Source organism: Schistocerca americana, chromosome 5 (genome assembly GCF_021461395.2).
Source record: "Schistocerca americana isolate TAMUIC-IGC-003095 chromosome 5, iqSchAmer2.1, whole genome shotgun sequence".
NCBI lineage: Eukaryota > Metazoa > Arthropoda > Insecta > Orthoptera > Acrididae > Schistocerca > Schistocerca americana.
This window is the reverse complement of record NC_060123.1, coordinates 293,745,175-293,770,105: the sequence shown is the minus strand read 5'-3', so window position 1 is coordinate 293,770,105 and position 24,931 is coordinate 293,745,175. Positions and strand designations below refer to the sequence as shown.

At 43.3% G+C, this 24,931-nt stretch overlaps 1 protein-coding gene across 1 annotated transcript in view; it reads right to left on the bottom strand.

The window, feature by feature from the left end:
• LOC124616104 (peroxisomal acyl-coenzyme A oxidase 3-like) overlaps window positions 1-24,389 on the bottom strand; it is a 212,531-nt gene extending 188,142 nt beyond the window's left edge. The window contains exon 1 of the mRNA XM_047144363.1: window positions 24,328-24,389. The gene's annotated coding sequence lies outside the window, so the exon portion shown is untranslated. The remainder of the gene's footprint in view (window positions 1-24,327) is intronic.
• Between the last annotated feature and the right edge of the window lie 542 nt (window positions 24,390-24,931).

The following is a 24,931-nucleotide window of genomic DNA, read 5'->3' as shown; positions in this document are numbered from 1 at the left end:
AAGTATTGACCCTGGCTGTTGAGACACTTGTTCTGCTGTGACACAAGGCGGTGAATGGCCATCCCATAAAATTCCCGGGGCTGCGATGTGAACCAGTTCTGCATGTACAGCTGGACATCGTCGTCCACACGAGTGCCCAACATTTCTCACAAACCTTGACCACCCTTCACCAAGCGATCAAATCAAAACGACCAGACTTTTCACCCGTGGGGTCATTGTGCTCCAAGACAATGCAAAGCCTCATATGGGCAACACAGTCGCGGCTCTCCTGCAGAAATTCAAATAGAAGGTTCTCAGCCACCCTCCATACAGTCCGGACCTCTCTCTCTGCGATTACGCTGTTTTTGGTCCCGTTAAAAAGGCTTTGCAGGGCAAACGATTCACCTCGGACGACGACGTCCAGCTGTACGTGCAGAACTGGTTCACATCGCAACCCCGGGAATTTTATGAGACAGTCATTCACACCTTGTGTCACAGAGGGACCAGTCTCTCAACAGCCAGGGTCAAAACTTCGAACATACAGGTACTGGTTTCTGTAATTATGCCTCCGGTTCGTTTCTTTTTAAATGCCCCTTATAAATGGCTGCCCGATAGTAAATTTGCAGAATGACTAGAAATAGTTGAATGTGATGACATAACACATATTGTAAATTTTGTTGCACTCTGTTGGCGCCTTATACTGATATATTAAGCCACTGTGACACAAAAAAAACACTAGACAGCAGCAGCACCATTTTCTAGCGTAAGAGAAACAAAAATATCTTTCAAAACCGTAAGGGACTCTTTACAGGTGAATCGAGCTGAAGGTTCCTTTCCATAATTTGACTCCAGCCATTGTGCGGTTATGTCATGTGACCACATAAGTGATGTGTGCAAGAGTAAATTCACAGACAGTGATGTCACCAAAAAATTTCAAATACATAGAACGAAGTGTAGTGCAGCTATAAAATATGTAGTAAGACCCTATTTTGTGGACAATTGGCGGCAATATGTCGGTGACAGCATGTATTGGATTTTAATTGATGAATCAACAGATATTAGTGTGATCAAATTTTTAGGAATAACAGTAATATACTACAATGCTGCAACCAACGCAATCATTTCAACAATTTCGAAAGGGGCCAACCTCGAGCATACACAGTCTATTGTAACAGAAATTAAACACGCATTTCAGTAATTCAAATTAGATCTACACTAGCTGCGGGGTACAGGCACAGACAGTGCAAATTTAAAGGCTGGTGTTAACAACCGTGTCCATCAAATTTTGAAACAAAGTCATTTCGCATTTTATCCTTACAAAATGTGTACGACATTCGATTCAACTTGCTACTTTTGCTGCGAGTGAAACGCTGCCAAGAAACCTTGAATTCTTAGTCAGGGAAACATATAATTAGTTTTCGCATTCTTCAACTCGTCAACAGTTGTATCGTGATATTTATCAGACCCATCAAAATTCCAACGCGGATGCGATACGCGACGGTTGCCCATAGAACCTGCGGTAACAAGAATTGCAGACCAATGGTTAGAGTCTAGGATGCACTTTGAAATAACTCGAACAAAGACAATGCACCACTGCAGAAATGCTTCGTGCAGTGTGTTCTGATGAATGCAATTTGGCATATTTAATATTTTTAAAGCCGTTTCTTTCAGATTTGCGGATGGTCAATTAACATTTTGAATCCAGCACAGGGGACCTATGCATACCGTTAAATGACCTCTTGTGTTAATAGAGGCGTTGATGAAAGAAGTTCTTGTCCCTACATATCTTGTGCAAAGCAAATTAAATTTTGATTTTGAGAAGCACTTACATCCAAACCATATCTAGGATACGAATGCGAAAAAAAAACTGATGAACTGAGAAAATCTCAATACACCCAGAACAAGAACGTGTACTACGTCAGAGATGCATCAAGTTTGTCTGGCAGTTAATTATTCAGTTGTTGCAGAGACTTTCAGACAACATTGAAATTTTGAGGAAAATTCACATATTTCAGTGTCCAGAGCTCTTCAGGTTGTTAAAGAGCCACTGATTCATATCCCTAAAACGTGTAACATCGATCATGCTACAATAACAAAAACTGATTTTCAGTGAAAAAATATGCTTCATCCGCTACTACCTCTGCCTCTGGTGTTGAACCTTCTGTCGAAGATGTTGATGATCGCAAGCTTTTTATTTTCTCTTAGGTAAGTTCACTGTGTCGCATAGCATAATACTGTTCTAGCTTTAAACATAAGGAATAAAATGAATTGTCTCATATTTTTGGCTATTCAATGTACTCAATGCTTAAAAAAATAACATTTTAGTGATTTTGTTAAACGCACGAAAAAAATCTAGTGGGCTCTAGGTCTTCTGAATAAGCTGTTTAACGGAAAATTCCATTTTATTGTTGGCAACACTGAGAGCAATAGACGGTTATCGATTCTGGTTTGCCGGCCGGAGTGGCCGTGCAGTTGTAGACGCTACAGTCTGGAGCCGAGCGACCGCTATGGTCGCAGGTTCGAATCCTGCCTCGGGAATGGATGTGTGTGATGTCTTTAGGTTATTTAGGTTTAATTAGTTCTAAGTTCTAGGCGACTGATGACCTCAGAAGTTAAGTCGCATAGTGCTCAGAGCCATTTGAACCATTTGATTCTGGTTTTGTCATTGTAGCGGATCAGTGTCGTGAAACAGCAGTAAACATACTTATTCTTGGTAATCTGTAAGATTTGTAACTTTGTAGCTTTTCCATCAAAATACTCAAAATAGATTATTATATAGATTTTTATCATTTGACAAGAATGGGGGGGGGGGGGGGGAAGGGGGAGGCGACGAAAATTATGATTAAAAACTAGGTCGCAAATTCTGTATGGTTGAGTATTTGCTCATGGTATATGAGGTGTACTGAACAGTAATGCCTCCAAATTTTTTAATGAAAATTCTTCAAGCTTTTGAAATAAAACAAACGTTATTAACGTTCCACATCTTTATTGTTAATGTCTACGGTTTGCAACCCTCTGCAGCTAGAGGACTCAGAATTATGACGTGTAACATGGCGGTGTATAACGTAACTACAGTATGTCAGTGCGTGAGAAGCAAGATGCTGTAATCGAGTTTCGAATTCGATGATTTCGTCGACCCATTGACCGTTCTCTCCTTCAGCATGTTAATGCCAGACCACGCACGAGTGCTGTGACATCTGCAACAATCCGACTCCTTGGGATCAGTGTCATCGATCATCCTCCATACAGTCCTAATTTGGCCCCATCTAATTTTCATGGGTTTGCAAAATTTAAAGAAAACTTTTGAGGACTTCATTTTAACAGTGAGGAAGCGGTGCAAAAATAAGGTAGTGAGTCCGTCAATGAAGTCAAGCATTCTGCATTGACACTATCAACAAACTGATCTTTCGTTGGGAGGAATGTGTTCGTAGCCAGGGTGACTGTTGAAAAATAAATATGTAGATGCAGAATGGTAATAACGTCTGTTTTATTTTTAAAAAATTTAAGAATTTTCACATAAAATTTCTGAGGTATTACTTTTCAGCATGTCCTCGTATAATTCGCTTTTTCACAGCCTGATACTACGGGCCGACTCTGCACACTGCAAGAACAATAAGGATCATATCACCGACCAGAAAACTGTAGCACTGCGAATCTATTTCACACCTCTAGGAGTGATGACAATTTTCGGTCACCATGTCTTCAACTGTCTCATGTATGCGAAGGGAGATCATGATACACTCACACCCGAACATCCAGATGTCATTCAGATCGCTACCAGACTTTGTAGATCGATAGAGTATCAACCAAATCACCGGTTTAGTTTCGTACTGTGAGCTGTCGTCCAGTAAAACATGCGTGAACGCCAATTAAAAGTAACACCGGAACTACGGAGCACAGGTAAAGCATATCTGGGAACGACTGACAAGCTCTCGCGTAGGTGATTTGGTACAGCATCAGGCCATCATATCAAAAGTCACGCGTTCAAATCCAACTGATGACAACTTTTTTTAAACTGTTTAAGAGTGAAACTATTATATGGTTGAACATTTTATCTGATATGTAAAATGACGTTTCAGAATTTGCAGCAATGTTCTTTTGGCAGTCTGCTTTCCCTTCGTAGTTGAAAGTAGCAAGCCTGTAGAGTACATTTGTATAGATAAATGTGGGGTTTTAACATGAGACATTTGGTACGATGACCTGACGTTCGACCAACTCACCTACGCGCGATCATCATAGCACACGCTCGCAGATACGCTTTTCCTTGATCCGTAGTTCTGGTGTTACATTTATTACCGTTTGCGCATGTTCTACTGGACGACAGCACACAGATGGAACTAAATCGGTGTTTTGGTTGATATTGTGTCGAAATACAACGTACCGATCTGAGTGTCTGACATTTGGAGGTTTGGGTGTTAGCAACAAGAGTTACATCAACAGTTACCGCACACACGTAGCCAACGTGGTAACTGGGAGCTGGCCAGGCAGGCAACTGCCAGGGATGTAACCGTCAAAGAGGTGCACTTTCAGAGTTACAGGGCTGTCTGTTCCTAGAAAATAAGTCTTGGAGAGCGCAAAGTTTAAATCATGCCCCTGCAGTCGAGATGGCATATGGAACGCCCTGACAGCTAGCGGCGTTGCTGCCAGCTTTCAACCGCGAAGCGCAAACGGCTGCAGGCGGAAACAGCAGGACAGAGCTGCGACAACACGTGAGGCCTTACTGTAGAGACGTTTACAAAATCGCATTACTCTTATGGTTGAGGCAGCCCGCGAAGCTGTCACGTCCGGCCCACTGCAACTGTGAGGGATCAACTTAACGCAGACTCAACTGTAGTTGCCCTTGCTACGACGCTGGCAGTACCTATTGAAATGTTCAGTCATCTACAGACTGAAATGCAGTTCTTGGAATTGGTGAAATTTCGAGGAAAGATGTCGTACAATCTACGCTGAAGAGCACTGTACAGCTCGAATGAATTTTTTTACAGTGAAAGAGAAAACTGTACTGCACAAACAAGTAAATTAATTACTAGACCCTACTGTCAGAGACAGCAAAGGACCTGGTAGAGCAGTTTAACGGAATGGACAGGGTCTTGAAAGGAGGGTATAAGATGAACATCAACAAAAGCAAAACGAGGATAATGGAATGTAGTCGAATTAAGTCGGGTGATGCTGAGGGAATTAGAATAGGAAATGAGACACTTAAAGTAGTAAAGGGGTTTTGCTATTTGGGGAGCAAAATAACTGATGATGGTCAAAGTAGAGAGGATATAAAATGTAGACTGGCAATGGCAAGGAAAGCGTTTCTGAAGAAGAAAAATTTGTTAATATCGAGTATAGATTTAAATGTCAGGAAGTCGTTTCTGAAAGTATTTGTATGGAGTGTAGTCATGTGTGGAAGTGAAACGTGGACGATAAGTAGTTTAAACAAGAAGAGAATAGAAGCTTTTGAAATGTGGTGCTACAGAAGAATGCTGAAGATTAGATGGGCAGATCACATAACTAATGAGGAGGTATTGAATAGAATTGGGGAGAAGAGGAGCTTGTGGCACAACTTGATGAGAAGAAGGGATCGGTTGCTAGGACATGTTCTGAGACGTCGAGATATCACCAATTTAGTATTGGAGGGCAGCGTGGAGGGTAAAAATCGTAGCGGGAGACCAAGAGATGAATACACTAAGCAGATTCAGAAGTATGTAGGCTGCACTAGGTACTGGGAGATGAAGAAGCTTGCACAGAATAGATTAGCATGGAGAGCTGCATCAAAGCAGTCTAAGAACTGAAGACCGCAACAACAACAACAACACTATTTAGTGAACACATACTTGTAAAAAATATTGTCACTTTATATATTAATAAGTAACATACTATGCTGTGGCAATTTTTTGTGGAATTGTTGTGCCTAAATGCTTGTATAAATTTTAAAACATTGATTCAGTCTGTCAAGTCATCACTAGCCATTGAGGTATCTATGGTAATAAATGAAAATCTGCAACTAGAAATGCCTTACAGTTTAAAATCTGGTTCTGAAATCCCTGTCTTACCATTATATAATAAATCTGAAACCTTCTAGCATGTACAGGTCTCTTTGACGTATACCGTCTTTTTTCTTGGTGCTTAAGCCAAGTGGTAGTGATGATTAAATTATGCCCTGTACGAACTTCTACCAGGCTGCTAGCTCTTCCATTCCCTTCCCTCAGTCCATATTCTCCTACTGTTTTTCCTCCTCTTTCTTTTCCTCCTTCCCACGAGATACAGCCCTATCGAAGGCTTTTTCAGTCCTGGGAAGGAGGGTTTGCGTGCTCCAGCGAAGTTGAGGGATACGTAGACAGTAGCATTGCTTTTGGCAGGGTCACCCAAGCCAGACACAGGATGAAGAACAATCGTGTCTCACATTGTGTAGGGGGGGGGGGGAGGAGGGGGTGGCGCTGGGGGCCCTTAGGCGTAATGAAGCCAACCCCCACAGGGAACTGAACCCCAAGGGGAAACCGTATTCTTTCACGTTAGAGGTAGGGCGTAAGGCAAACAACCTCGTCTAGTAAAATGAAATTATTATGGAGACCTTACATCAGCCTCGGAAGGATACGCATTACAGGGTGGTGGCCAAGTAAGGGAAAATAGTTAACTGCATGGGAAACATTGTGATTGTCACCTGTAGTGTGACGACATGTAAGAGACTTGGCAAACAGTGAAAATAGAGCCACTAAAAGAAATACAATGGAAAGGACAAGACATGACTGTATCTGGCAAACATATCTACGTATAAAAACATATTCCACAAGCAATCGTATGGTGCTTGACGGAGGATACCTTGTCCCACTACTAGTCATTTCCTTTTCTGTTCCAGTCAAAAATAGAGCGAGGGAAAACCGACTGTCTATATGCCTCCATAGGAGCAGTCATTTCTCTTATCTTCATGGGTTTTACTTGAAATGTGCGCTGGCGGCAGTAGAGTCGTTCTGCAGTCAGCTTCAAATACCGGTTCTCTAAATTTTGTCAATAATGTTCCTCGAAAAGAACGTCGCCTCTCGCCCAGGGATTCTCATTCGTCTTCCCGAAGCTTCTTCATAATACCTGTGTGCTCGAACCTACCGGTAACAAATCTAGCAACCTGCCTCTGAAATGATTCAATGTCTTCCTTTAATCCGATCTGGTAGGGATCCCAAACACTCGAGCAGTACTCATGAGTAGTTCACACTAATCTTCTATATGCAGTCTCCTTTACAGATAAACGACACTTTTCTAAAATTCTCCCAATAATCCGAAACTGATCATTGGTCTTCAATACTAAACTCCTTACATGTTCGTTCCATTTCATGTCGCTTTGCAGCGTTACACCTAGATAGTTAATGGATATGAATTTTTCAAGCAGCTCACTATTTATGCTGTATTCGAACATTACGGGATTGTTTTTCCTACTCATCTGCATTAACTTACTCATCACATCAATTACAAGTTTTGTCTAAGTCATTTTGCATCGTCCTATAGTCATTCAACGACGATAACTTCTCGTATACCGCTACATCATCAGTAAATAGCCGCAGGTTATTGCTCACCTTGTCCGCTGGGAAATTTATATATAGAGAAAATAATAGCGGTCCTATCACACTTACCTGGTACCCTTCTCTCTTATGAGCACTCGCCGTTGAGGAGAACGTATTGGATTCTATTACTTACGAAGTCTTCGAGCCACTCACATATCTGGGAACCTATTCCGTATGCTCGTACGTCTGTTAACAGTCTGCAGTGGAACATCTTGTCAAAAGCTTTTAAGAAATATAAAGATGCGGAATCGGTCTGTTGCCATTCATCCATAGTTTGCAGGATATCACGTAAGAAAAGTTTCGCACGACCGATGCTTTTCGAAACAGTGCTGATATGTGAACATAAGCTTTTCCATTTTTAGGAAATTTATTATATACGAACTAACAGTATGTTCAAGAATTCTTCAGCAAATCGATTTTGAGGATACTGGTCTGTAATTTTCCAGGTCAGTTCTGTTACCCATATTATATCCAGTTACTTGGGACCTCGCGCTGGGTTAGAGATTCGCGATAGATGCAAGCTAGGTAAGGTGCTAATGTAAAGCGCCTGGTCCCCGGCACGAATCCGCCCGGCGGATTTGTGTCGAGGTCCGGTGAACCGGCCAGTCTGTGGATGATTTTTAGGCGGTTTTCCATCTGCCTCGGCGAATGCGGGCTGGTTCCCCTTATTCCGCCTCAGTTACACTGAGTCAGCGATTTATTTTCAACTCTTTCAGTTGTTTCTCAATGCCAGGGATGTCTGCTACTATGTCCTCCATGTGGGAGTCTGTGCAATGGTCAAACAACAGTATGCTTGCATGATTCTCTTGCGCAAATGATTGCTTAAAAGCGACATTTAAAACTTCAGCTTTACTTTCGCTAACGTCTACTGCCTTAGCAGACTGGTAAACGAGTGACTGCATAGGATCCTTCGACCCGTTTAGCGTTTTTACATCGTATCATAATTTTCTCGTGTTCGCAAGATCTTTTGCTAAGGTATGACGATGGTAGCTGTGTACCTCACGCATCAATCTTTAAACACACGAACTTCTGCAAAGTTTTACCTACCGTCATTTTTGCGTTCTCTTTTGAACCGAAAGGAACAGTCTTTGTTTCTTCAACATTTTCCGAATTTTGTTGCTGAACTACGGTGGGTTTTCCGTCCTTAATCCGGTTACTCGGCACGTGCTTCTCCAAAGTATGATTTACAATCCGTTTAAAGTTTGCCCATAATTCCTGTACCCCCTTCATCCTGGAACTAGATTTCAATTCTCTGTCTAAGGAGGATGCTAACAACTGCCTATCTGCTCTTTCCAGCAAAAATACTCTCCTAGCCGTCTTGATTGATTTATTAACTTTAATAACCATCGTTGCTATGATGAAATCATGATCACTAAACCCTCTCTCCCTCTGTCTCTATACAGGCACCGTCGATAAGCTCAGGGGTGCCTGTAGCTACCAGATCTCAGATATTTCCATTACGTATGCGCTGTCAAACTAGCTGCTCAAGGCATTTTTCGGAAAACCTGTTCAAAAGTACTTCGCAAGATTGTTCTTACCAACTGCAATGAATCTATAGATGTCTTAGTCTATACTCGGTAGGTTAAACTCGCATGATGTAAATATTTCCGCGCTACTGACTGTAGACTTCCTTTGAATGACCTTATGGCCGGTAAAAACATCCAATAATTAACTTTATTTCACCTAGATATGTTGCATTGGTCCAGGTAACTTCACTACCACACCCAAATTCGGCCTCAATAAAGACGATGTTTTTGTTAACTACAGTGAACACTCCACCTCCTATGATGTCTAATCTGTCTTTCCAACATACGTTTCATGACTCGCTAAATATCACAGAACTTTCCACGTCGGCTTTCAGCCAGGTCTAGGTCCCAACAATAATTTGAGCGTGACGACTTTCCTGGAAGGCAGCGAATTCAGGTAACTTTGTTACAAATACTTCGACAATTTACTGATAAAATTTTGACTGTCGCAGTGTCTTTACTCTGAACGTGGTCTGATTTTGCTACCTGTGTGTCGACTGGCTAGTGTTCATCAGAGTTGCTCAAACTACCGTCTAGCTTTAAAAATCTCCATGTGCACTCCACAAGTGCAATGCTTCCAAAATGAGATTTTCACTCTACAGCGAAGTGGGCGCTGATATGAAACATCCTGGCAGATTAAAACTGTGTGCCGGACCAAGACTCGAACCTGTGATCTAGACAGGTAGGATACGAGGTACTGGCAGAATTGGATCTGTGAGGACGGGTTATGAGTCGTGCTATGGTAGCTCAGATGGTAGAGCACTTGCCCGCAAAAGGCAAAGATCCCGGGTTTGAGTCTCGGTCCGGCACACAGTTTTAATCTGCCAGGAAGTTTCAAGCACAATGCTACCTGAACAGCTGCTTCCTTTGTGTAATGCACCCCTGACGTTTGAGTATCATGGGGAGTGCTCCTATTCTCCACCTGATAACGCAGGTCAAGAAATCTGCATCCAAGACCGTTGCAGAGTCAACGAAACCTTTCGCTAAGACCTCCACCTGGCTCCAAACCAAAGGACGTCAATTAACTATGGGAACAATGCTGCATACTGCGAGCTCTATTTGCACCCTTCGTGCATGGCCAGCACCTCCACCACATTTGCCAGTGGCCCTTGTCAACTGTGGATGGCCTCAAAGCCCAAGCGACAGACGTCATTGGTGCCAATGTAACCCACAACTTGCAGATGACTGCGCCCTGCACAGCTTAGCTGCAGTCAAGGCCTCTCCCACATGTCTCAAATGGTTCAAATGGATCTGAGTACTATGGGACTTAACATCTGTGGTCATCAGTCCCCTAGAACTTAGAACTACTTAAACCTAACTAACCTAAGGACATCACACTCGTCCATGCCCGAGGCAGGATTCGAACCTGCGACCGTAGCGGTCACGCGGTTCCAGACTGAAGCGCCTAGAACCGCACGGCCACACCAGCCGGCCCCACATATCTGATGAGGCTCCTTGACAGACGTCATGAGTGCACATTGGCTTCCTTTCTGGCTCTGAGCGCTGTTTCCCTAAGATGCTCCTGTCGACTCACAGTGTGAACGGACGAGGCGAGACAGCCAGCCTCCACACTGGCCCTCCATCGAGGGACACGAAAGCGTCACCACCTGCCACTCACCTTGCAGTGAGGTCAGATCGACCGGGTCGAGTACACTGGAAGGTGCCTCGGCAGCAGAGGCCGTGGGAGAATCAAGAGCCACCGAGGTGTAGCATGCAATTTGTCAGATTCTTCGCCACTGCCACACCCTGAGGGAGCAGCCTGAAAGCGACTGACCATAACCAAAAGCGCCTTCAACTGCTCGCGAATTTCAGCCAGCTCCTCTATGTCCGAACATCCTGTCCACCCTAGCAGGACTAACTTAAGAAGTAAACTATACAAGCACACAGAGATATCTAATTATGTTACTTACTACCCTCCCGACGTGCCACCGATGGAGGTTGATGCCTTAATGCGCTGTATAACTGGCTGCTCTGAAGAAATGACAATTGCTCTACAGACTGCCCGACTCTGTATTTACAGTTACAAAAATGTGATTTACACGGAATTTATGAAATATACAACTAAGAAAAAACAAAAAAAGTGAAATACGTAACTTGCTGTTCTGCATCTGCGTAACGGGTGACAGTTGGACTCTTGACTGTCTGAATGTCTACGCTGAAATGAACGGCTGCTGCGGAGGATGCAGGAGGAGGAAATCAACAAAGTTCAGAGGCAAGCTGTGAAAACTATCCCTGGGGATCTGAACGCAAAAACGGGGTAAAAAGAAGTGCATAGAAACATAACAGGAAAGAAAGCCTGCATGATGTCAGTAATGATAATGAGTTAAGTCTAATAGTCTTCCCCAGTGAGAAGAAGATGAGATATTAAGAAATGCACTTGGGCTTTGCCACACGGAGTTACATAAAACCAAATAGACCATTTGATTAAAAACAGGGCGGTCAGAAATAGTCTGAAAAGCTTGTAAAGATGATGAAGGATAGGTTGTGCTGAAAAATAATTGTCAAGAAAAAATTCGATACTTTGTACAGTTTTCGAGTCAATTAGCATCGAAGTTGCCAATTAGGCCATTGCAAGCACATACTCAAGCATCTCACCAGACAAAATTAATGTCAGTTGTTCTCATAGTGTAGACGACAGTGTACAAGACTGCTCAGCCTTTGGCTCAGGGTCGATCTTATTCTATCCTATGTCCAAGTTTTGTATCGCTGTCTCGTTTCGTTGTAGGAAACCAAACGAAGGACACGTTTGGCAACATCTTCTCTGGTGGGGCGCTTGAATTTGCACGTGTAACGATCTGTTGGCTAACTTCCACGGAAATCAACTCAGAAACGGTGCAACGCAGCGAATGTTTTCCTTGGCAATTACACTCCTGGAAATGGAAAAAAGAACACATTGACACCGGTGTGTCAGACCCACCATACTTGCTCCGGACACTGCGAGAGGGCTGTACAAGCAATGATCACACGCACGGCACAGCGGACACACCAGGAACCGCGGTGTTGGCCGTCGAATGGCGCTAGCTGCGCAGCATTTGTGCACCGCCGCCGTCAGTGTCAGCCAGTTTGCCGTGGCATACGGAGCTCCATCGCAGTCTTTAACACTGGTAGCATGCCGCGACAGCGTGGACGTGAACTGTATGTGCAGTTGACGGACTTTGAGCGAGGGCGTATAGTGGGCATGCGGGAGGCCGGGTGGACGTACCGCCGAATTGCTCAACACGTGGGGCGTGAGGTCTCCACAGTACATCGATGTTGTCGCCAGTGGTCGGCGGAAGGTGCACGTGCCCGTCGACCTGAGACCGGACCGCAGCGACGCATGGATGCACGCCAAGACCGTAGGATCCTACGCAGTGCCGTAGGGGACCGCACCGCCACTTCCTAGCAAATTAGGGACACTGTTGCTCCTGGGGTATCGGCGAGGACCATTCGCAACCGTCTCCATGAAGTTGGGCTACGGTCCCGCACACCGTTAGGCCGTCTTCCGCTCACGCCCCAACATCGTGCAGCCCGCCTCCAGTGGTGTCGCGACAGGCGTGAATGGAGGGACGAATGGAGACGTGTCGTCTTCAGCGATGAGAGTCGCTTCTGCCTTGGTGCCAATGATGGTCGTATGCGTGTTTGGCGCCGTGCAGGTGAGCGCCACAATCAGGACTGCATACGACCGAGGCACACAGGGCCAACACCCGGCATCATGGTGTGGGGAGCGATCTCCTACACTCGCCGTACACCACTGGTGATCGTCGAGGGGACACTGAATAGTGCACGGTACATCCAAACCGTCATCGAACCCATCGTTCTACCATTCCTAGACCGGCAAGGGAACTTGCTGTTCCAACAGGACAATGCACGTCCGCATGTATCCCGTGCCACCCAACGTGCTCTAGAAGGTGTAAGTCAACTACTCTGGCCAGCAAGATCTCCGGATCTGTCCCCCATTGAGCATGTTTGGGACTGGATGAAGCGTCGTCTCACGCGGTCTGCACGTCCAGCACGAACGCTGGTCCAACTGAGGCGCCAGGTGGAAATGGCATGGCAAGCCGTTCCACAGGACTACATCCAGCATCTCTACGATCGTCTCCATGGGAGAATAGCAGGCTGCATTGCTGCGAAAGGTGGATATACACTGTACTAGTGCCGACATTGTGCATGCTCTGTTGCCTGTGTCTATGTGCCTGTGGTTCTGTCAGTGTGATCATGTGATATATCTGACCCCAGGAATGTGTCAATAAAGTTTCCCCTTCCTGGGACAATGAATTCACGGTGTTCTTATTTCAATTTCCAGGAGTGTATTTCTCAGCACAACCTACCGTTAAAAGCTTTTCAGATTGTTTCTGACCACTCTGTATAAATGGTATGTACGAACGTTATGGAAGTTAGTAGGTGTAGGGAGGCGGACAGAAACACAGATCATTAGGAAGTGTGGATCAGATATGGGTATAAGATGGGTAGGATTAAAATAAAAAAAAAAAATAAAAAAAAATAAAAAAAATAAAAAAAAACGGAAAAATAAAATACAAGAAGAAATTAGAAGAGATTATCGAGACAAGAAAGAAGGAAAGCGTTCTAGGCGCTACAGTCAGGAACCGCGCGACCGCTACTGTCGCAGGTTCGAATCCTGCCTCGGGCATGGATGTGTGTGTTGTCCTTAGGTTAGTTAGGTTTAATAGTTCTAAGTTCTAGAGGACTGATGACCTCAGAAGTTAAGTCCCATAGTACTCAGAGCCAAGAAGGATAGGGATGTCCAAACTAAGTGGGAGATTCTAAAAACAGCCATCAGTTGGGCTGCGGGGAAAGTGCTAGGGAAGGTAGTGTGCAAAAGGACAGAGAACAGGTTCGACGAGGAATGCTCACTGTTAATCCAAGAGAGAATTGAAGGGAGACAAAGAATGTTGCAATGGAAGACAAGAATAGCACCGGAAGACTACGGAAACAAACGGAACAGAACGGATAATTTATGTAGGACGAAGAAAAGGCTGTATGAAAGGAAAAAGATAGAGGAGATGGACGAAAAGAGGGACAGTAATGAGATACGAGAGTTTTAGAGAACAGAAGAGAAGATATCAATCAAGAGCAATGTTCTGCAAGGGTAAAGATGGAAACCTAATTGGAGATATAAGCAAAGCTTTGGGAAGATGGCAAGAGTATTTTACTGAGTTATTCGATGAAAGGTAGGGGGACTAACAGACAGAAAACCTTGAATAAGGAAGGGGAGGAACCAGATTTAGAATTGGAATTACGATTAGAAGCGGAGGAGCAGGAAGTCGAACAACTTTACTTAGAGGAAGTAGAGAAGGAAATTAAAGGCTTAAATAATAATAAAGCAGCAGAAGGAGGAGGCTTAGGGGCTGAATCGTTAAAATTTAGGGAAAAGAAGAAGAGACAGCTGTTAATGAATTAATAAAGGGAATGGGTAAAGGAAAAAATGCCCAGGGGCTGGAGCGTGGGAATAATCACCCCATTACATAATAAAGATGATGAGTCAGAATGTAGCAATTACTGTAGCATTACTCTCTTTGATATAACATAAACTGTGTTTTAGTAAGATTTTAGACACGTAGCCAGAACGCCAGATAGAAAGGATACTGAAAGGTTATCAAGCTGGATTTAGGATAAACCGATCCACAATGTCTTACATATTTTTACTGTGATAAGTACTAAAGAAATTTTATGAATATGATAAGCAACTGCTTCAGTTGTACGTTGACTTTAAATAAGCGTATGTCAGCCTAGACAAAAATAAGATTCTCCAAAGTATGATAGATTTTATAATCCCACTAAAATTAGTGACGATGAAAGCAACAGTTTACAAGATCAGAATAAAACAAGAGATGCCAGGAGAGTTCCCTGTAGGGAGGGACTGCCGCAGGGACACGTAATCCTTGTGCTACTCTTTAGCTTAGCGCTGTAGAGAAGGTAATTCGACAAATGGCAACAAACGCAGGGGGAACAATATTTAATCGGCAGGTCCAGGTGGTGGCATACGCTGCTGTACCATTAATTGAAAGGAATGTCAGATTTCTGAAGTATAATAGGGTAATTTTGCTGCATCAGAAGGAGCAGTGCGAAAATTATGAATGGAAGTGAATACGGGCGAAACAAATTATGTGATGATGGGAGATCCTCTTAGGGATAGAGGAGAGACATCAATAAAAGTAAATGGGAAAAATATCACATCAGGGAAGAGTTTAAATATTTAGGTTCTATACTAATAGAAGGTGATAGTACAGGAGCAGAAATTTAAGAAAGGATAGCAGTTGGAAACCAAGGCTGTTATTCCTTGCAGGATATATTCAGGTCCAGAAATGCTAGTAGGTACACAAAAATCAAAATATATTTCATCATACATTCTTTGAATCTTCATCATCTGCAGAGCTAGCTGACATACGAGTATAAACTTTTCCCGGTGAATTAAATGTTCGAAGAGATTTCGGGAATGCAGCCGGTCGTCGTAAACTTCACTGCATGACATTTCTATTGGACATCTAGCAGTCGCCTTCAGGTGAGTCATCGAAGACTTTCTGCACCCAGAAAGTTTGCAACTGCAGAACATTGTATCTCCAACGGACATACAATGGAGTATGATAAACATATTTTTGGGATTCCGTTATAAAAGAATGCGTTGAAATACGCATCGCGGAAAATATAATGAAACGTGACAGCGTCTACCGGCTGGATAATGTGAGGAATCCCGTCATCTCCGAGATTTGCTCCAGGTGAAGACACCAGAATACTCCGATGACCGCGGTGAACGACAACGCCGAAGACAGCTGATCTTTGCAGTTACACCAGCGAGGGCGCTGCTGCCGGGCGGTGTGGTCCTTCTGTCACCGTGATTCTGAAGCATGAGCGGGAATACTATCAGCGCGCTATGTAAGGCACAGCGGATAACGTCTTCGTCAGTCGCTGATGGCTCACCTTGAGAGGACTGGCACGTGTCTAGTTCAAATATCGTGGAGTGAATTTTACTACACCCGGCAGCAAATTTCGAATCTCATGCTTTCACTATGCTGTTTATAGTGGCTTGCTCTCATGCGTATTTTCTTATTCATTATAAGGCCTGTTCCTGCATTACAGCTGTCTGATTTTATTTTGATAACGCTGTAATGACCTGACCAGAAGTCTTGACCTTTAATCTACTGCACTTCAATAACTTCCAACAAATCTAAATTCAACTCAACGGTATCCATTTCCCTTTTATCATTTTCTATTCTACCTACCCGATTAACGGATCTAACATACCACACTCCGACGCATAGAATGCCAGTTTTGCTTATCCTGATGACTACATCAGAATGAGTAGTTCCCACCCGGGGATCCGAAATGGGGCACTATTCTACTTCTGGAATATTTTACCCAAAAGAATCCATCACCATTTAACCATATACGAGGGCTGGAACTTAAATAGTGGCAACTGTTTATTCACAACCGACACAAAAGAGCTGCATTTTTGCACCTGTTACTGTCCTTCAAAGTAGTCAGCAGCGTTGTGTAGACCCCGTTGCCTGCGATGTGGAAGGCGTAGTATACCGTTAGCACAGCCAGTTCTGTTGATGGTGCGAATGGAGTGGTCTACTGCCTGTCGAATCTCTGGAACAGTTCTGAAGCGAATGTCGCGAAGTGGTTCCTTCATCTTCGGAATCAAATCAAAGTCACAAGGACTTAAGTTCGGGGAGTATGGTGGATGGTACAGTACAGGGTGAGGCAGTGAAACGGCACGATTTTGTAAAACCACCAAAGATATATTTACAAGTAAAATCATAATAGTTGAACATGGATCTCAAGTACAAGAGTGGAAATTAAAGATTTAACTTAAAAACAATCATTTTTTAAATATGGTGTCAGTGAGGTGTCGTCCTTGGTTTTGCACACATTGTCTAAGCCTGAGATGAAATTGTCCCATGACGTTTCGTAGCATCTGTACTGGAATGTTGTTAATTTCCTGTCGAATTCGCTCCTTCAGGTCTTCTTTTGTTCTTGGTGGATTTTCCTGGAAGACTTTGCACTTGAGGTAGCCCCAAAGAAAAAAGTCTGGTGCCGTCAGATCTGGTGAACGGGCAGGCCAGGGGAAATCGCCATTCCTGCTGATTAGACGTCGTGGAAATGCAAGTCTGAGCAATTCCATTGAGACATTAGCAGTATGGCTTGTTGCACCATCTTGCTGGAAGAGTGTTTCAGCATCTGGATCATGTCGATCAATTCCAGGCAGACCAAAAATGGTCAACATGTCAGCATAACGTCCAGAGTTTATCGTCACTGTGTTGCCATCTTCATCTTCAAAAAAATAGGGCCCCACGATTCCACGAGATGACATTGCGCACCAGACTGTCACTTTTTCAGAATGGAGAGGTTTTTCATGAAGTTCGTGCGGGTTATCTGAGGACCAATATCTGAAGTTTTGCTTATTTACGTACCCACTAAGATGAAAGTGGGCTTCATCACTCATCCATAAGTTATGCACTCTTTCTTCATTTCGTTCAATAACGTTAAGCATTGACTGGCAAAAGCGTATACGGTTATTGTAGTCATTAGGTTTAAGGGCTTGCACTACCTGAATTTTGTATGGATGATAGTGAAGGTCACTCTTCAAAACCCGTCTTACTGATCGATTGCTGAGACCAAGTTCTGCGCTGTGCCGTCTCGCGGATTTTTGCGGACTTCGTCCCAACGCTTCGCGCACACGATTAATGTTCTCGGGTGTCCGGATTGTTTTTGTGCTGCCGCCTCTTTTCTTTGTTGTGCTAGCAGTAGCTTCAAAGGTTTTAACCCAAAGGAGAATGGCTTTCCTTGATGGCACGGGAGCCCATGGCGGCAGGTTGAATTCACGACGAAAGGCACGTTGAGCACCAACCACACTATCCGCGTTTTTGTAATATGCCTTTACGGCATATGCACGTTGCGCTCTCGACCAACGCTCCATGGCTACTGAAACTTCCACCACTCTAGACGCCCAAGGTCACTTCCCCCACTCTCGCAACCCCCCTCCGCGCCCGACAACCACTATCGAAATCGTGCCGTTTCACTGCCTCACCCTGTATTTCCCAGTCCCATCGACCGAACATAGCAGCCACAGCTTGCGCTGTACGCGCCCGCGCATTGTCGTGCAAAATGATGGGAGGGTTGCGCAGAAAGTGTCGCTGCTTCTTTCACAAAGCTGGCCGCAGGTGATGCTCCAAAAACGAACAGTAATACTGTGCACTGACGGTCTGCCATGGAGGAACGTGATGCGTTAGGATAACTCCATCACAGTCATACACGAGGATCACCATAACTTTAGACTGCTCCTTTCGCATAATCAACAGAACAGGCTCCGCTAACGGTTTACTACGCCTTCCACATCACTGGCATCGGGTTCTACACAACGCCGGTGACTACGTTGAAGGACAGTAACAGGTGCAAACATGTAACTCTTTTGTATCGGTTGTGAATAAATAGTTGCCACTATTTAAGTTCCAACCCTCGTAGTAGAACTGCATGCCTTCGGGAAAAGTAATTGCTATAGTTTCCCCTTCCTTTCAGCTGTTCGCAATACAGCAAGGCCATGTCGGCTGATGTAAGACCAGATCAGTACAATCATCCAGACTGGTGCCCCTGCAGCTACCGAAAAAGTTGTGTGGCCCCTTCAGGAACACCGTGTTTGGTCTCTCTACAGACGTCCCTCCGTTCTGATTGCACCTACATTACGGTTGTCTGTATCGCTGAGGCACGCAAACCACACCACCTCGGTAAGGTCCGTGGTCCATGGGAGGAGTGTAACATCTATCGGTATTATTATGATTATTATTACAACTACTGTTGTTGTTGCGTGCCGGCCGGGGTGGACGAGCGGTTTTAGGCGCTATAGTCTGGAACCGCGCGACCGCTACGTCTCAGGTTCGAATCCTGCCTCGGGCATGGATGTATGTGATGTTCTTAGGTTAGTTAGGTTTAAGTAGTTCTAAGTTCTAGGAGACTGATGACATCAGAAGTTAAGTCCCATAGTGCTCAGAGCCATTTGAACCATTTTTTGTTGTTGTTGCGTTCCCTCCCTAGGCCCGACAAGATGCCTACTGAGATGCGGCAAGGTAGGAGTAGGCAAAATGCAACAGGGAATAACAATATTAATGTGCTAATAGTAAACTGCAGGAGCGTCTATAGAAAGGTCCCAGAACGGCTCTCATTAATAAACGGTCACAATGCCCACATAGTACAAGGGACATAAAGTTGGCTGAAACCAGATTTAAACAGTAACGAAATCTAAACCCAGATTGGAATGTATACCGCAGAGACAGGCTGGACAGTGAAGGGGGAGGCGTGTTTATAGCGATAAGAAGAGCAATAGTATCGAAGGAAATTGACGGATATCCGAAATGTGAAATAATTTGGGTGAAGGTCACGGTTAAAGCAGGCTCAGACCTGGTAATTGGATGTCTCTAAAGGCCCCCTGGCTCAGCAGCTGTTTTGGCTGAGCATCTGAAAGATAATTTGGAAAATATTTCGAGTAGATTTCCTCACCATGTTATAGTTCTGGGTGAAGATTTTAATTTGCCGGATATAGACTGGAAGACTCAAACGTTCATAACCGGTGCCAGGGATAAAGAATCCAGTGAAATTTTTTAAAGTGCATTATCTGAAAATTACCTTGAGCAGTTAAACAGGGGACCGACTCGTGGCGATAACATATTAGACCTTCTGGTGACAAACAGACCAGAACTATTTGAAACAGTTAACGCAGAACAGGGAATCAGCGATCATAAAGCGGTTACTGCATCGACGATTTCAGCCGTAAATAGAAATATTAAAAAAGGTAGGAAGATTTTTCTGTTTAGCAAAAGTGACAAAAAGCAGATTTCAGAGTACCTGATGGCTCAACATAAAAGTTTTGTCTCAAGTACAGATAGTGTTGAGGATCAGTGGACAAAGTTCAAAACCCTCATACAATATGCGTTAGATGAGTATGTGCCAAGCAAGATTGTAAGAGATGGAAAAGAGCCACCGTGGTACAACAACCGAGTTAGAAAACTGCTGCGGAAGCAAAGGCAACTTCACAGCAAACATAAACATAGCCAAAGCCTTGCAGACAAACAAAAATTACGCGAAGCGAAATGTAGTGTGAGGAGGGCTATGCGAGAGGCGTTCAATGAATTCGAAAGTAAAGTTCTATGTACTGACTTGGCAGAAAATCCTAAGAAATTTTTGTCTTATGTCAAAGCGGTAGGTGGATCAAAACAAAATGTCCAGACCTCTGTGACCAAAATGGTACTGAAACAGAGGGTGCCAGACTAAAGGTCGAAATACTAAATGTCTTTTTCCAAAGCTGTTTCACAGAGGAAGACTGCACTGTAGTTCCTTCTCTAGATTGTCGCACAGATGACAAAATGGTAGATATCGAAATAGACGACAGAGAGATAGAGAAACAATAAAAGATCGCTCAAAAGAGGAAAGACCGCTGGACCTGATGGGCCATAGACACGGGTTCACAGGTAGATGCCGTGTTTCTTGACTTCCGCAAGGCGTTCGATACAGTTCCCCACAGTCGTTTAATGAATAAAGTGAGAGCATATGGACTATCAGACCAATTGTGTGATTGGATTGAAGAGTTCCTAGATAACAGAAGGCAGCATGTCATTCTCAATGGAGAGAAGTCTTCCGAAGTAAGAGTGATTTCAGGTGTACCGCAGGGGAGTGTCGTAGGACCGTTGCTATTCACAATATACATAAATGACCTTGTGGATGACATCGGAAGTTCACTGAGGCTTTTTGCGGATGATGCTGTGGTATATCGAGAGGTTGTAACAATGGAAAATTGTACTGAAATGCAGGAGGATCTGCAGCGAATTGACGCATGGTGCAGGGAATGGCAATTGAATCTCAATGTAGACAAGAGTAATGTGCTGCGAATACATAGAAAGAAAGATCCCTTATCATTTAGCTACAAAATAGGAGGTCAGCAACTGGAAGCAGTTAATTCCATAAATTATCTGGGAGTACGAATTAGGAGTGATTTAAAATGGAATGGTCATACAAAGTTGATCGTCGGTGAAGAAGATGCCACACTGAGATTCATTGGAAGAATCCTAAGGAAATGCAATTCGAAAACATAGGAAGTAGGTTACAGTACGCTTGTTCGCCCACTGCTTGAATACTGCTCGGCAGTGTGGGATCCGTACCAGATAGGGTTGATAGAAGAGATAGAGAAGATCCAACGGAGAGCAGCGCGCTTCGTTGCAGGATCATTTAGTAATCGCGAAAGCCGTACGGAGATGATAGATAAACTCCAGTGGAAGACTCTGCAGGAGAGACGCTCAGTAGCTCGGTACGGGCTTCTGTTGAAGTTTCGAGAACATACCTTCACCGAGGAGTCAAGCAGTATATTGCTCCCTCTTACGTATATCTCGCGAAGAGATCATAAGGATAAAATCAGAGAGATTAGAGCCCACACAGAAGCATACTGACAATCCTTCTTTCCACGAACAATACGAGACTGGAATAGAAGGGAGAACCGATAGAGGTACTCAAGGTACCCTCCGCCGCACACCGTCAGGTGGCTTGCGGAGTATGGATGTAGATGTAGATGTATATACGCAGAAAAGTGTACTAAACCAAAATATTGAGGTTAAGTGAAAAATCCAGTCTTTCTGTGAGTTATGCACTTAAGTTCGGATTCAAAACTGAATCTTTATTCCCGCTAGCTTTAAATGTTAGTCTTCGTAAGCCATCTCACTATACAGCGTGGATCGTTAAGAATAAATCTGATGTAAACATTACATTATGTATTCTTTCTCGTTTGCTGCAACCTCATTCGATCTTCTTTCACGTGGAGCGGAAGCCGAGCTGTCTTGAGTACAGTCAAATACGATGATAAGAATATCTTTTATGCGCACATCGACTCAACTACAATGCTGGACAACAGTTTAACCGGTGAATTTAACTTTAACAGCACTGGCCAACCCGCTGGTCCATCTAACTTTCAGTGATGTGAACAGCTACAGCTATGACGTAAAAAGAGACGAGCAGAGAAACAATATAGTGTCGAAAGTCATGTAATTTTTATGCACAGTGAAATAATTTTGCGGCTTCTCATGGGACCAGACGAAAAACGTAACACGGTCGTGACCTTAGTTAACATAGTACTGTAACTGAAAACAAGAGCAATGAAAATTCCTAACTTAAACACAAGGTATATTTTCAGCGTGAACTATGTGCGATGTAAAAACGTATTGCAGGGATTTCATCGTACAGTTAAATACTGAAGCCACTGGAGGTATTACTTAGTTGTCTACTAATCTTTGAACCGCTCCCATATCCGAAATGGTGGAAGAATTTAAATATCTAGGTTCTATAATAACAGAAGGTAATAGGACAGCAGTAGAAATTTAAGAAACGATAGCAGGTGGAAACCGATGCCATTATTCCTTGCAGAATACATTCCGGTCCACAAATATTAAAGGGAATACAAAAATCAAAATATATTTTACTATATTAAGGCCTATAGTAATGTATGTGTCAGACGAAGCCACTGGAGGTAAAAGGCATAAATACCGCAGAAACAGTATCAATGCAATAACTGCGGAAAAAGGCTGGTTATTGAGATGGGAAAGGAAGGCATTGAGATAGCAAAAAAGCCGGAGAATAAAGGCAAACGCAGAACTACATACACTTTTTGGACAGATGACTGTTGTAGTGAAAATAAGGCAAGGAAAAGTAAGATGAGCTCGTCATGTACAGAGAATACCATAAATTCGGAGTGTTAAGAAGGTGTTTGTATGAAAACCCGACGGTAGAAGAAGAGGGAGACCCAGGAAAAGGTGGCTGGAAGTATGAAATAGGACATCAAAGACAAAAACTACATAGCTAAAGTATGATTAAGAAAAACGCCGATGGCTGTTAATATATTACGGTATCTTGCAATTTTATTTACAAAAAATAGTAATAACATACCTAATACATAGGTAGGACTACTTCCAAGAGCGTAACGACACCAGTGTACGTGTAGTACGGCAGCTGACCAATCATAGCGTTTGTGTTAGTTTATATCAGGTTTATTCTAATGATGAACGAAGTATAGAATATTACAACAGTGATTTTTTTTTTTAAACAGATGGTTAAAAACGTTGAACGAAAATGACGGTTGTAAACTTTGGATTTGTGACGAAAATTGTGATTAGGACTGAAATGAAACACCATTTAGAGAATACCTACTGGTATAGCGAAAAAGTGAACAAAACTTCTCCTGTTTCCGTTATAGTCTTCTGCAGATACTCTATATTGTGCCTAGTGAACAATAAGATGTCAAAATCGAAATCCAGAGTACCAAAGCATCGTTAATGTAATGAAGGCATAAATACCGCAGAAACAGTATCAATGCAATAACTAAACACGATGAGTACGAGTTACATAAAAGCACTAAGAACTGGTGGTGGTTGATGGTAGAACTACTCAGTTGCTAGACTGGCTTGGTGTCACATCGGTAATATTAACTGCTAGATGCTAAACATTGTCACTTCTATAACTTTGTTTTCTGGTGCAAATGACCTTCACTAATGGCAAATATTTGCGCGCGTGAAAAATGTCAAGACATGTGCAGCTTCTCAACCCAAATTAAACTTAGTTCAGCTCAATTATTACATTTATAAGTCAGGTGGGCGTCGAAAGCCTGCTTTATATATTAGTCCAGATCATGTAGGGCTCTCAGGGGTAGCTATTAGCTTCCAATTACTTGCGAATTCTGTGCGATGGAACAAAATGTGAGTTCTTATAAACACTGGAATGTAATTTTCATCTGTCGATGAAGTGGAAATGAAGTTTTATTTTCCCTTGTATCAGAAAACTACTCATCTACGAAATATTTCTCAGAATCGATAGCGGTACAAAACTAAGCCAGACCAAGGAAACAGTTGAGCACAGAATGTAAACAACCACTGCCAACTTCTCTTCGCATGGGCATGAATTCACCACAATGATTCATTGTGTATAAGCTACTCTTCGCTCGGGTCCCCGGGTTCGATTCCCGGCGGGGTCAGGGATTTTCTCTGCCTCGTGATGGCTGGGTGTTGTGTGCTGTCCTTAGGTTAGTTAGGTTTAAGTAGTTCTAAGTTCTAGGGGACTGATGACCATAGATGTTAAGTCCCATAGTGCTCAGAGCCATTTTTTAAGCTACTCTTCACTCTGTTATGAAATTTTTGTTTTCCACAAAGGTCTGTAGAAGAGATGAGCTTCTTTTCTTAATAAATGCAAAATATAAAACTGAACTAGCGCTCTGTCTAGATAGATTTTATATTACAACAGACGACTGAGTAGCAAACCTTAGCAGTGGACGCCGAAAGTAAACCTGAGCAGCACGCTAATGTTGATGCTGACGCCAACAGTATACCAACTAGCGTTGTGTTTGTTAGCACCAGTGATAATTATGAATTACTTGTTTTTCCAACGTATAGATAAGATATGATACAATTCGTATTGCCAAGTAGATATCTAATCGTCTGTCTGTTCGGAATCGGCCTTTAATCGAGTCCATGTGAGACTGCCCTGATAGGCTGTTCTGCATTCCATACAATGTTCGATAGACCTCAAATTTGTCTTGCACATGTGTAATTGGTAACAATGGAGGTCGATCACATGGATTCAAGCGATGAATCCTCAATTGAGATACTAGAACTGTTTCAGTGTTCATGATAGAAATCTGCAAGGCAATGTTGGCCTGTAAGTTTTAGTAATGTGTGACGTAGCGTAGAAAGAAGAAGGTAGCATTATTTCAATCTAACAAGGGGAGGCCGCCAATTGTGAAATTCAGATTCGATTCATAGTGCGCATAATAAAAGCCCATGGCCAGAGGTGTAATGTGGCAAAGCACCAAGATGCACTTCTCAGCCGTTGTCGAGAAAATCGAGTTAAAAGAAACCGTTGCGG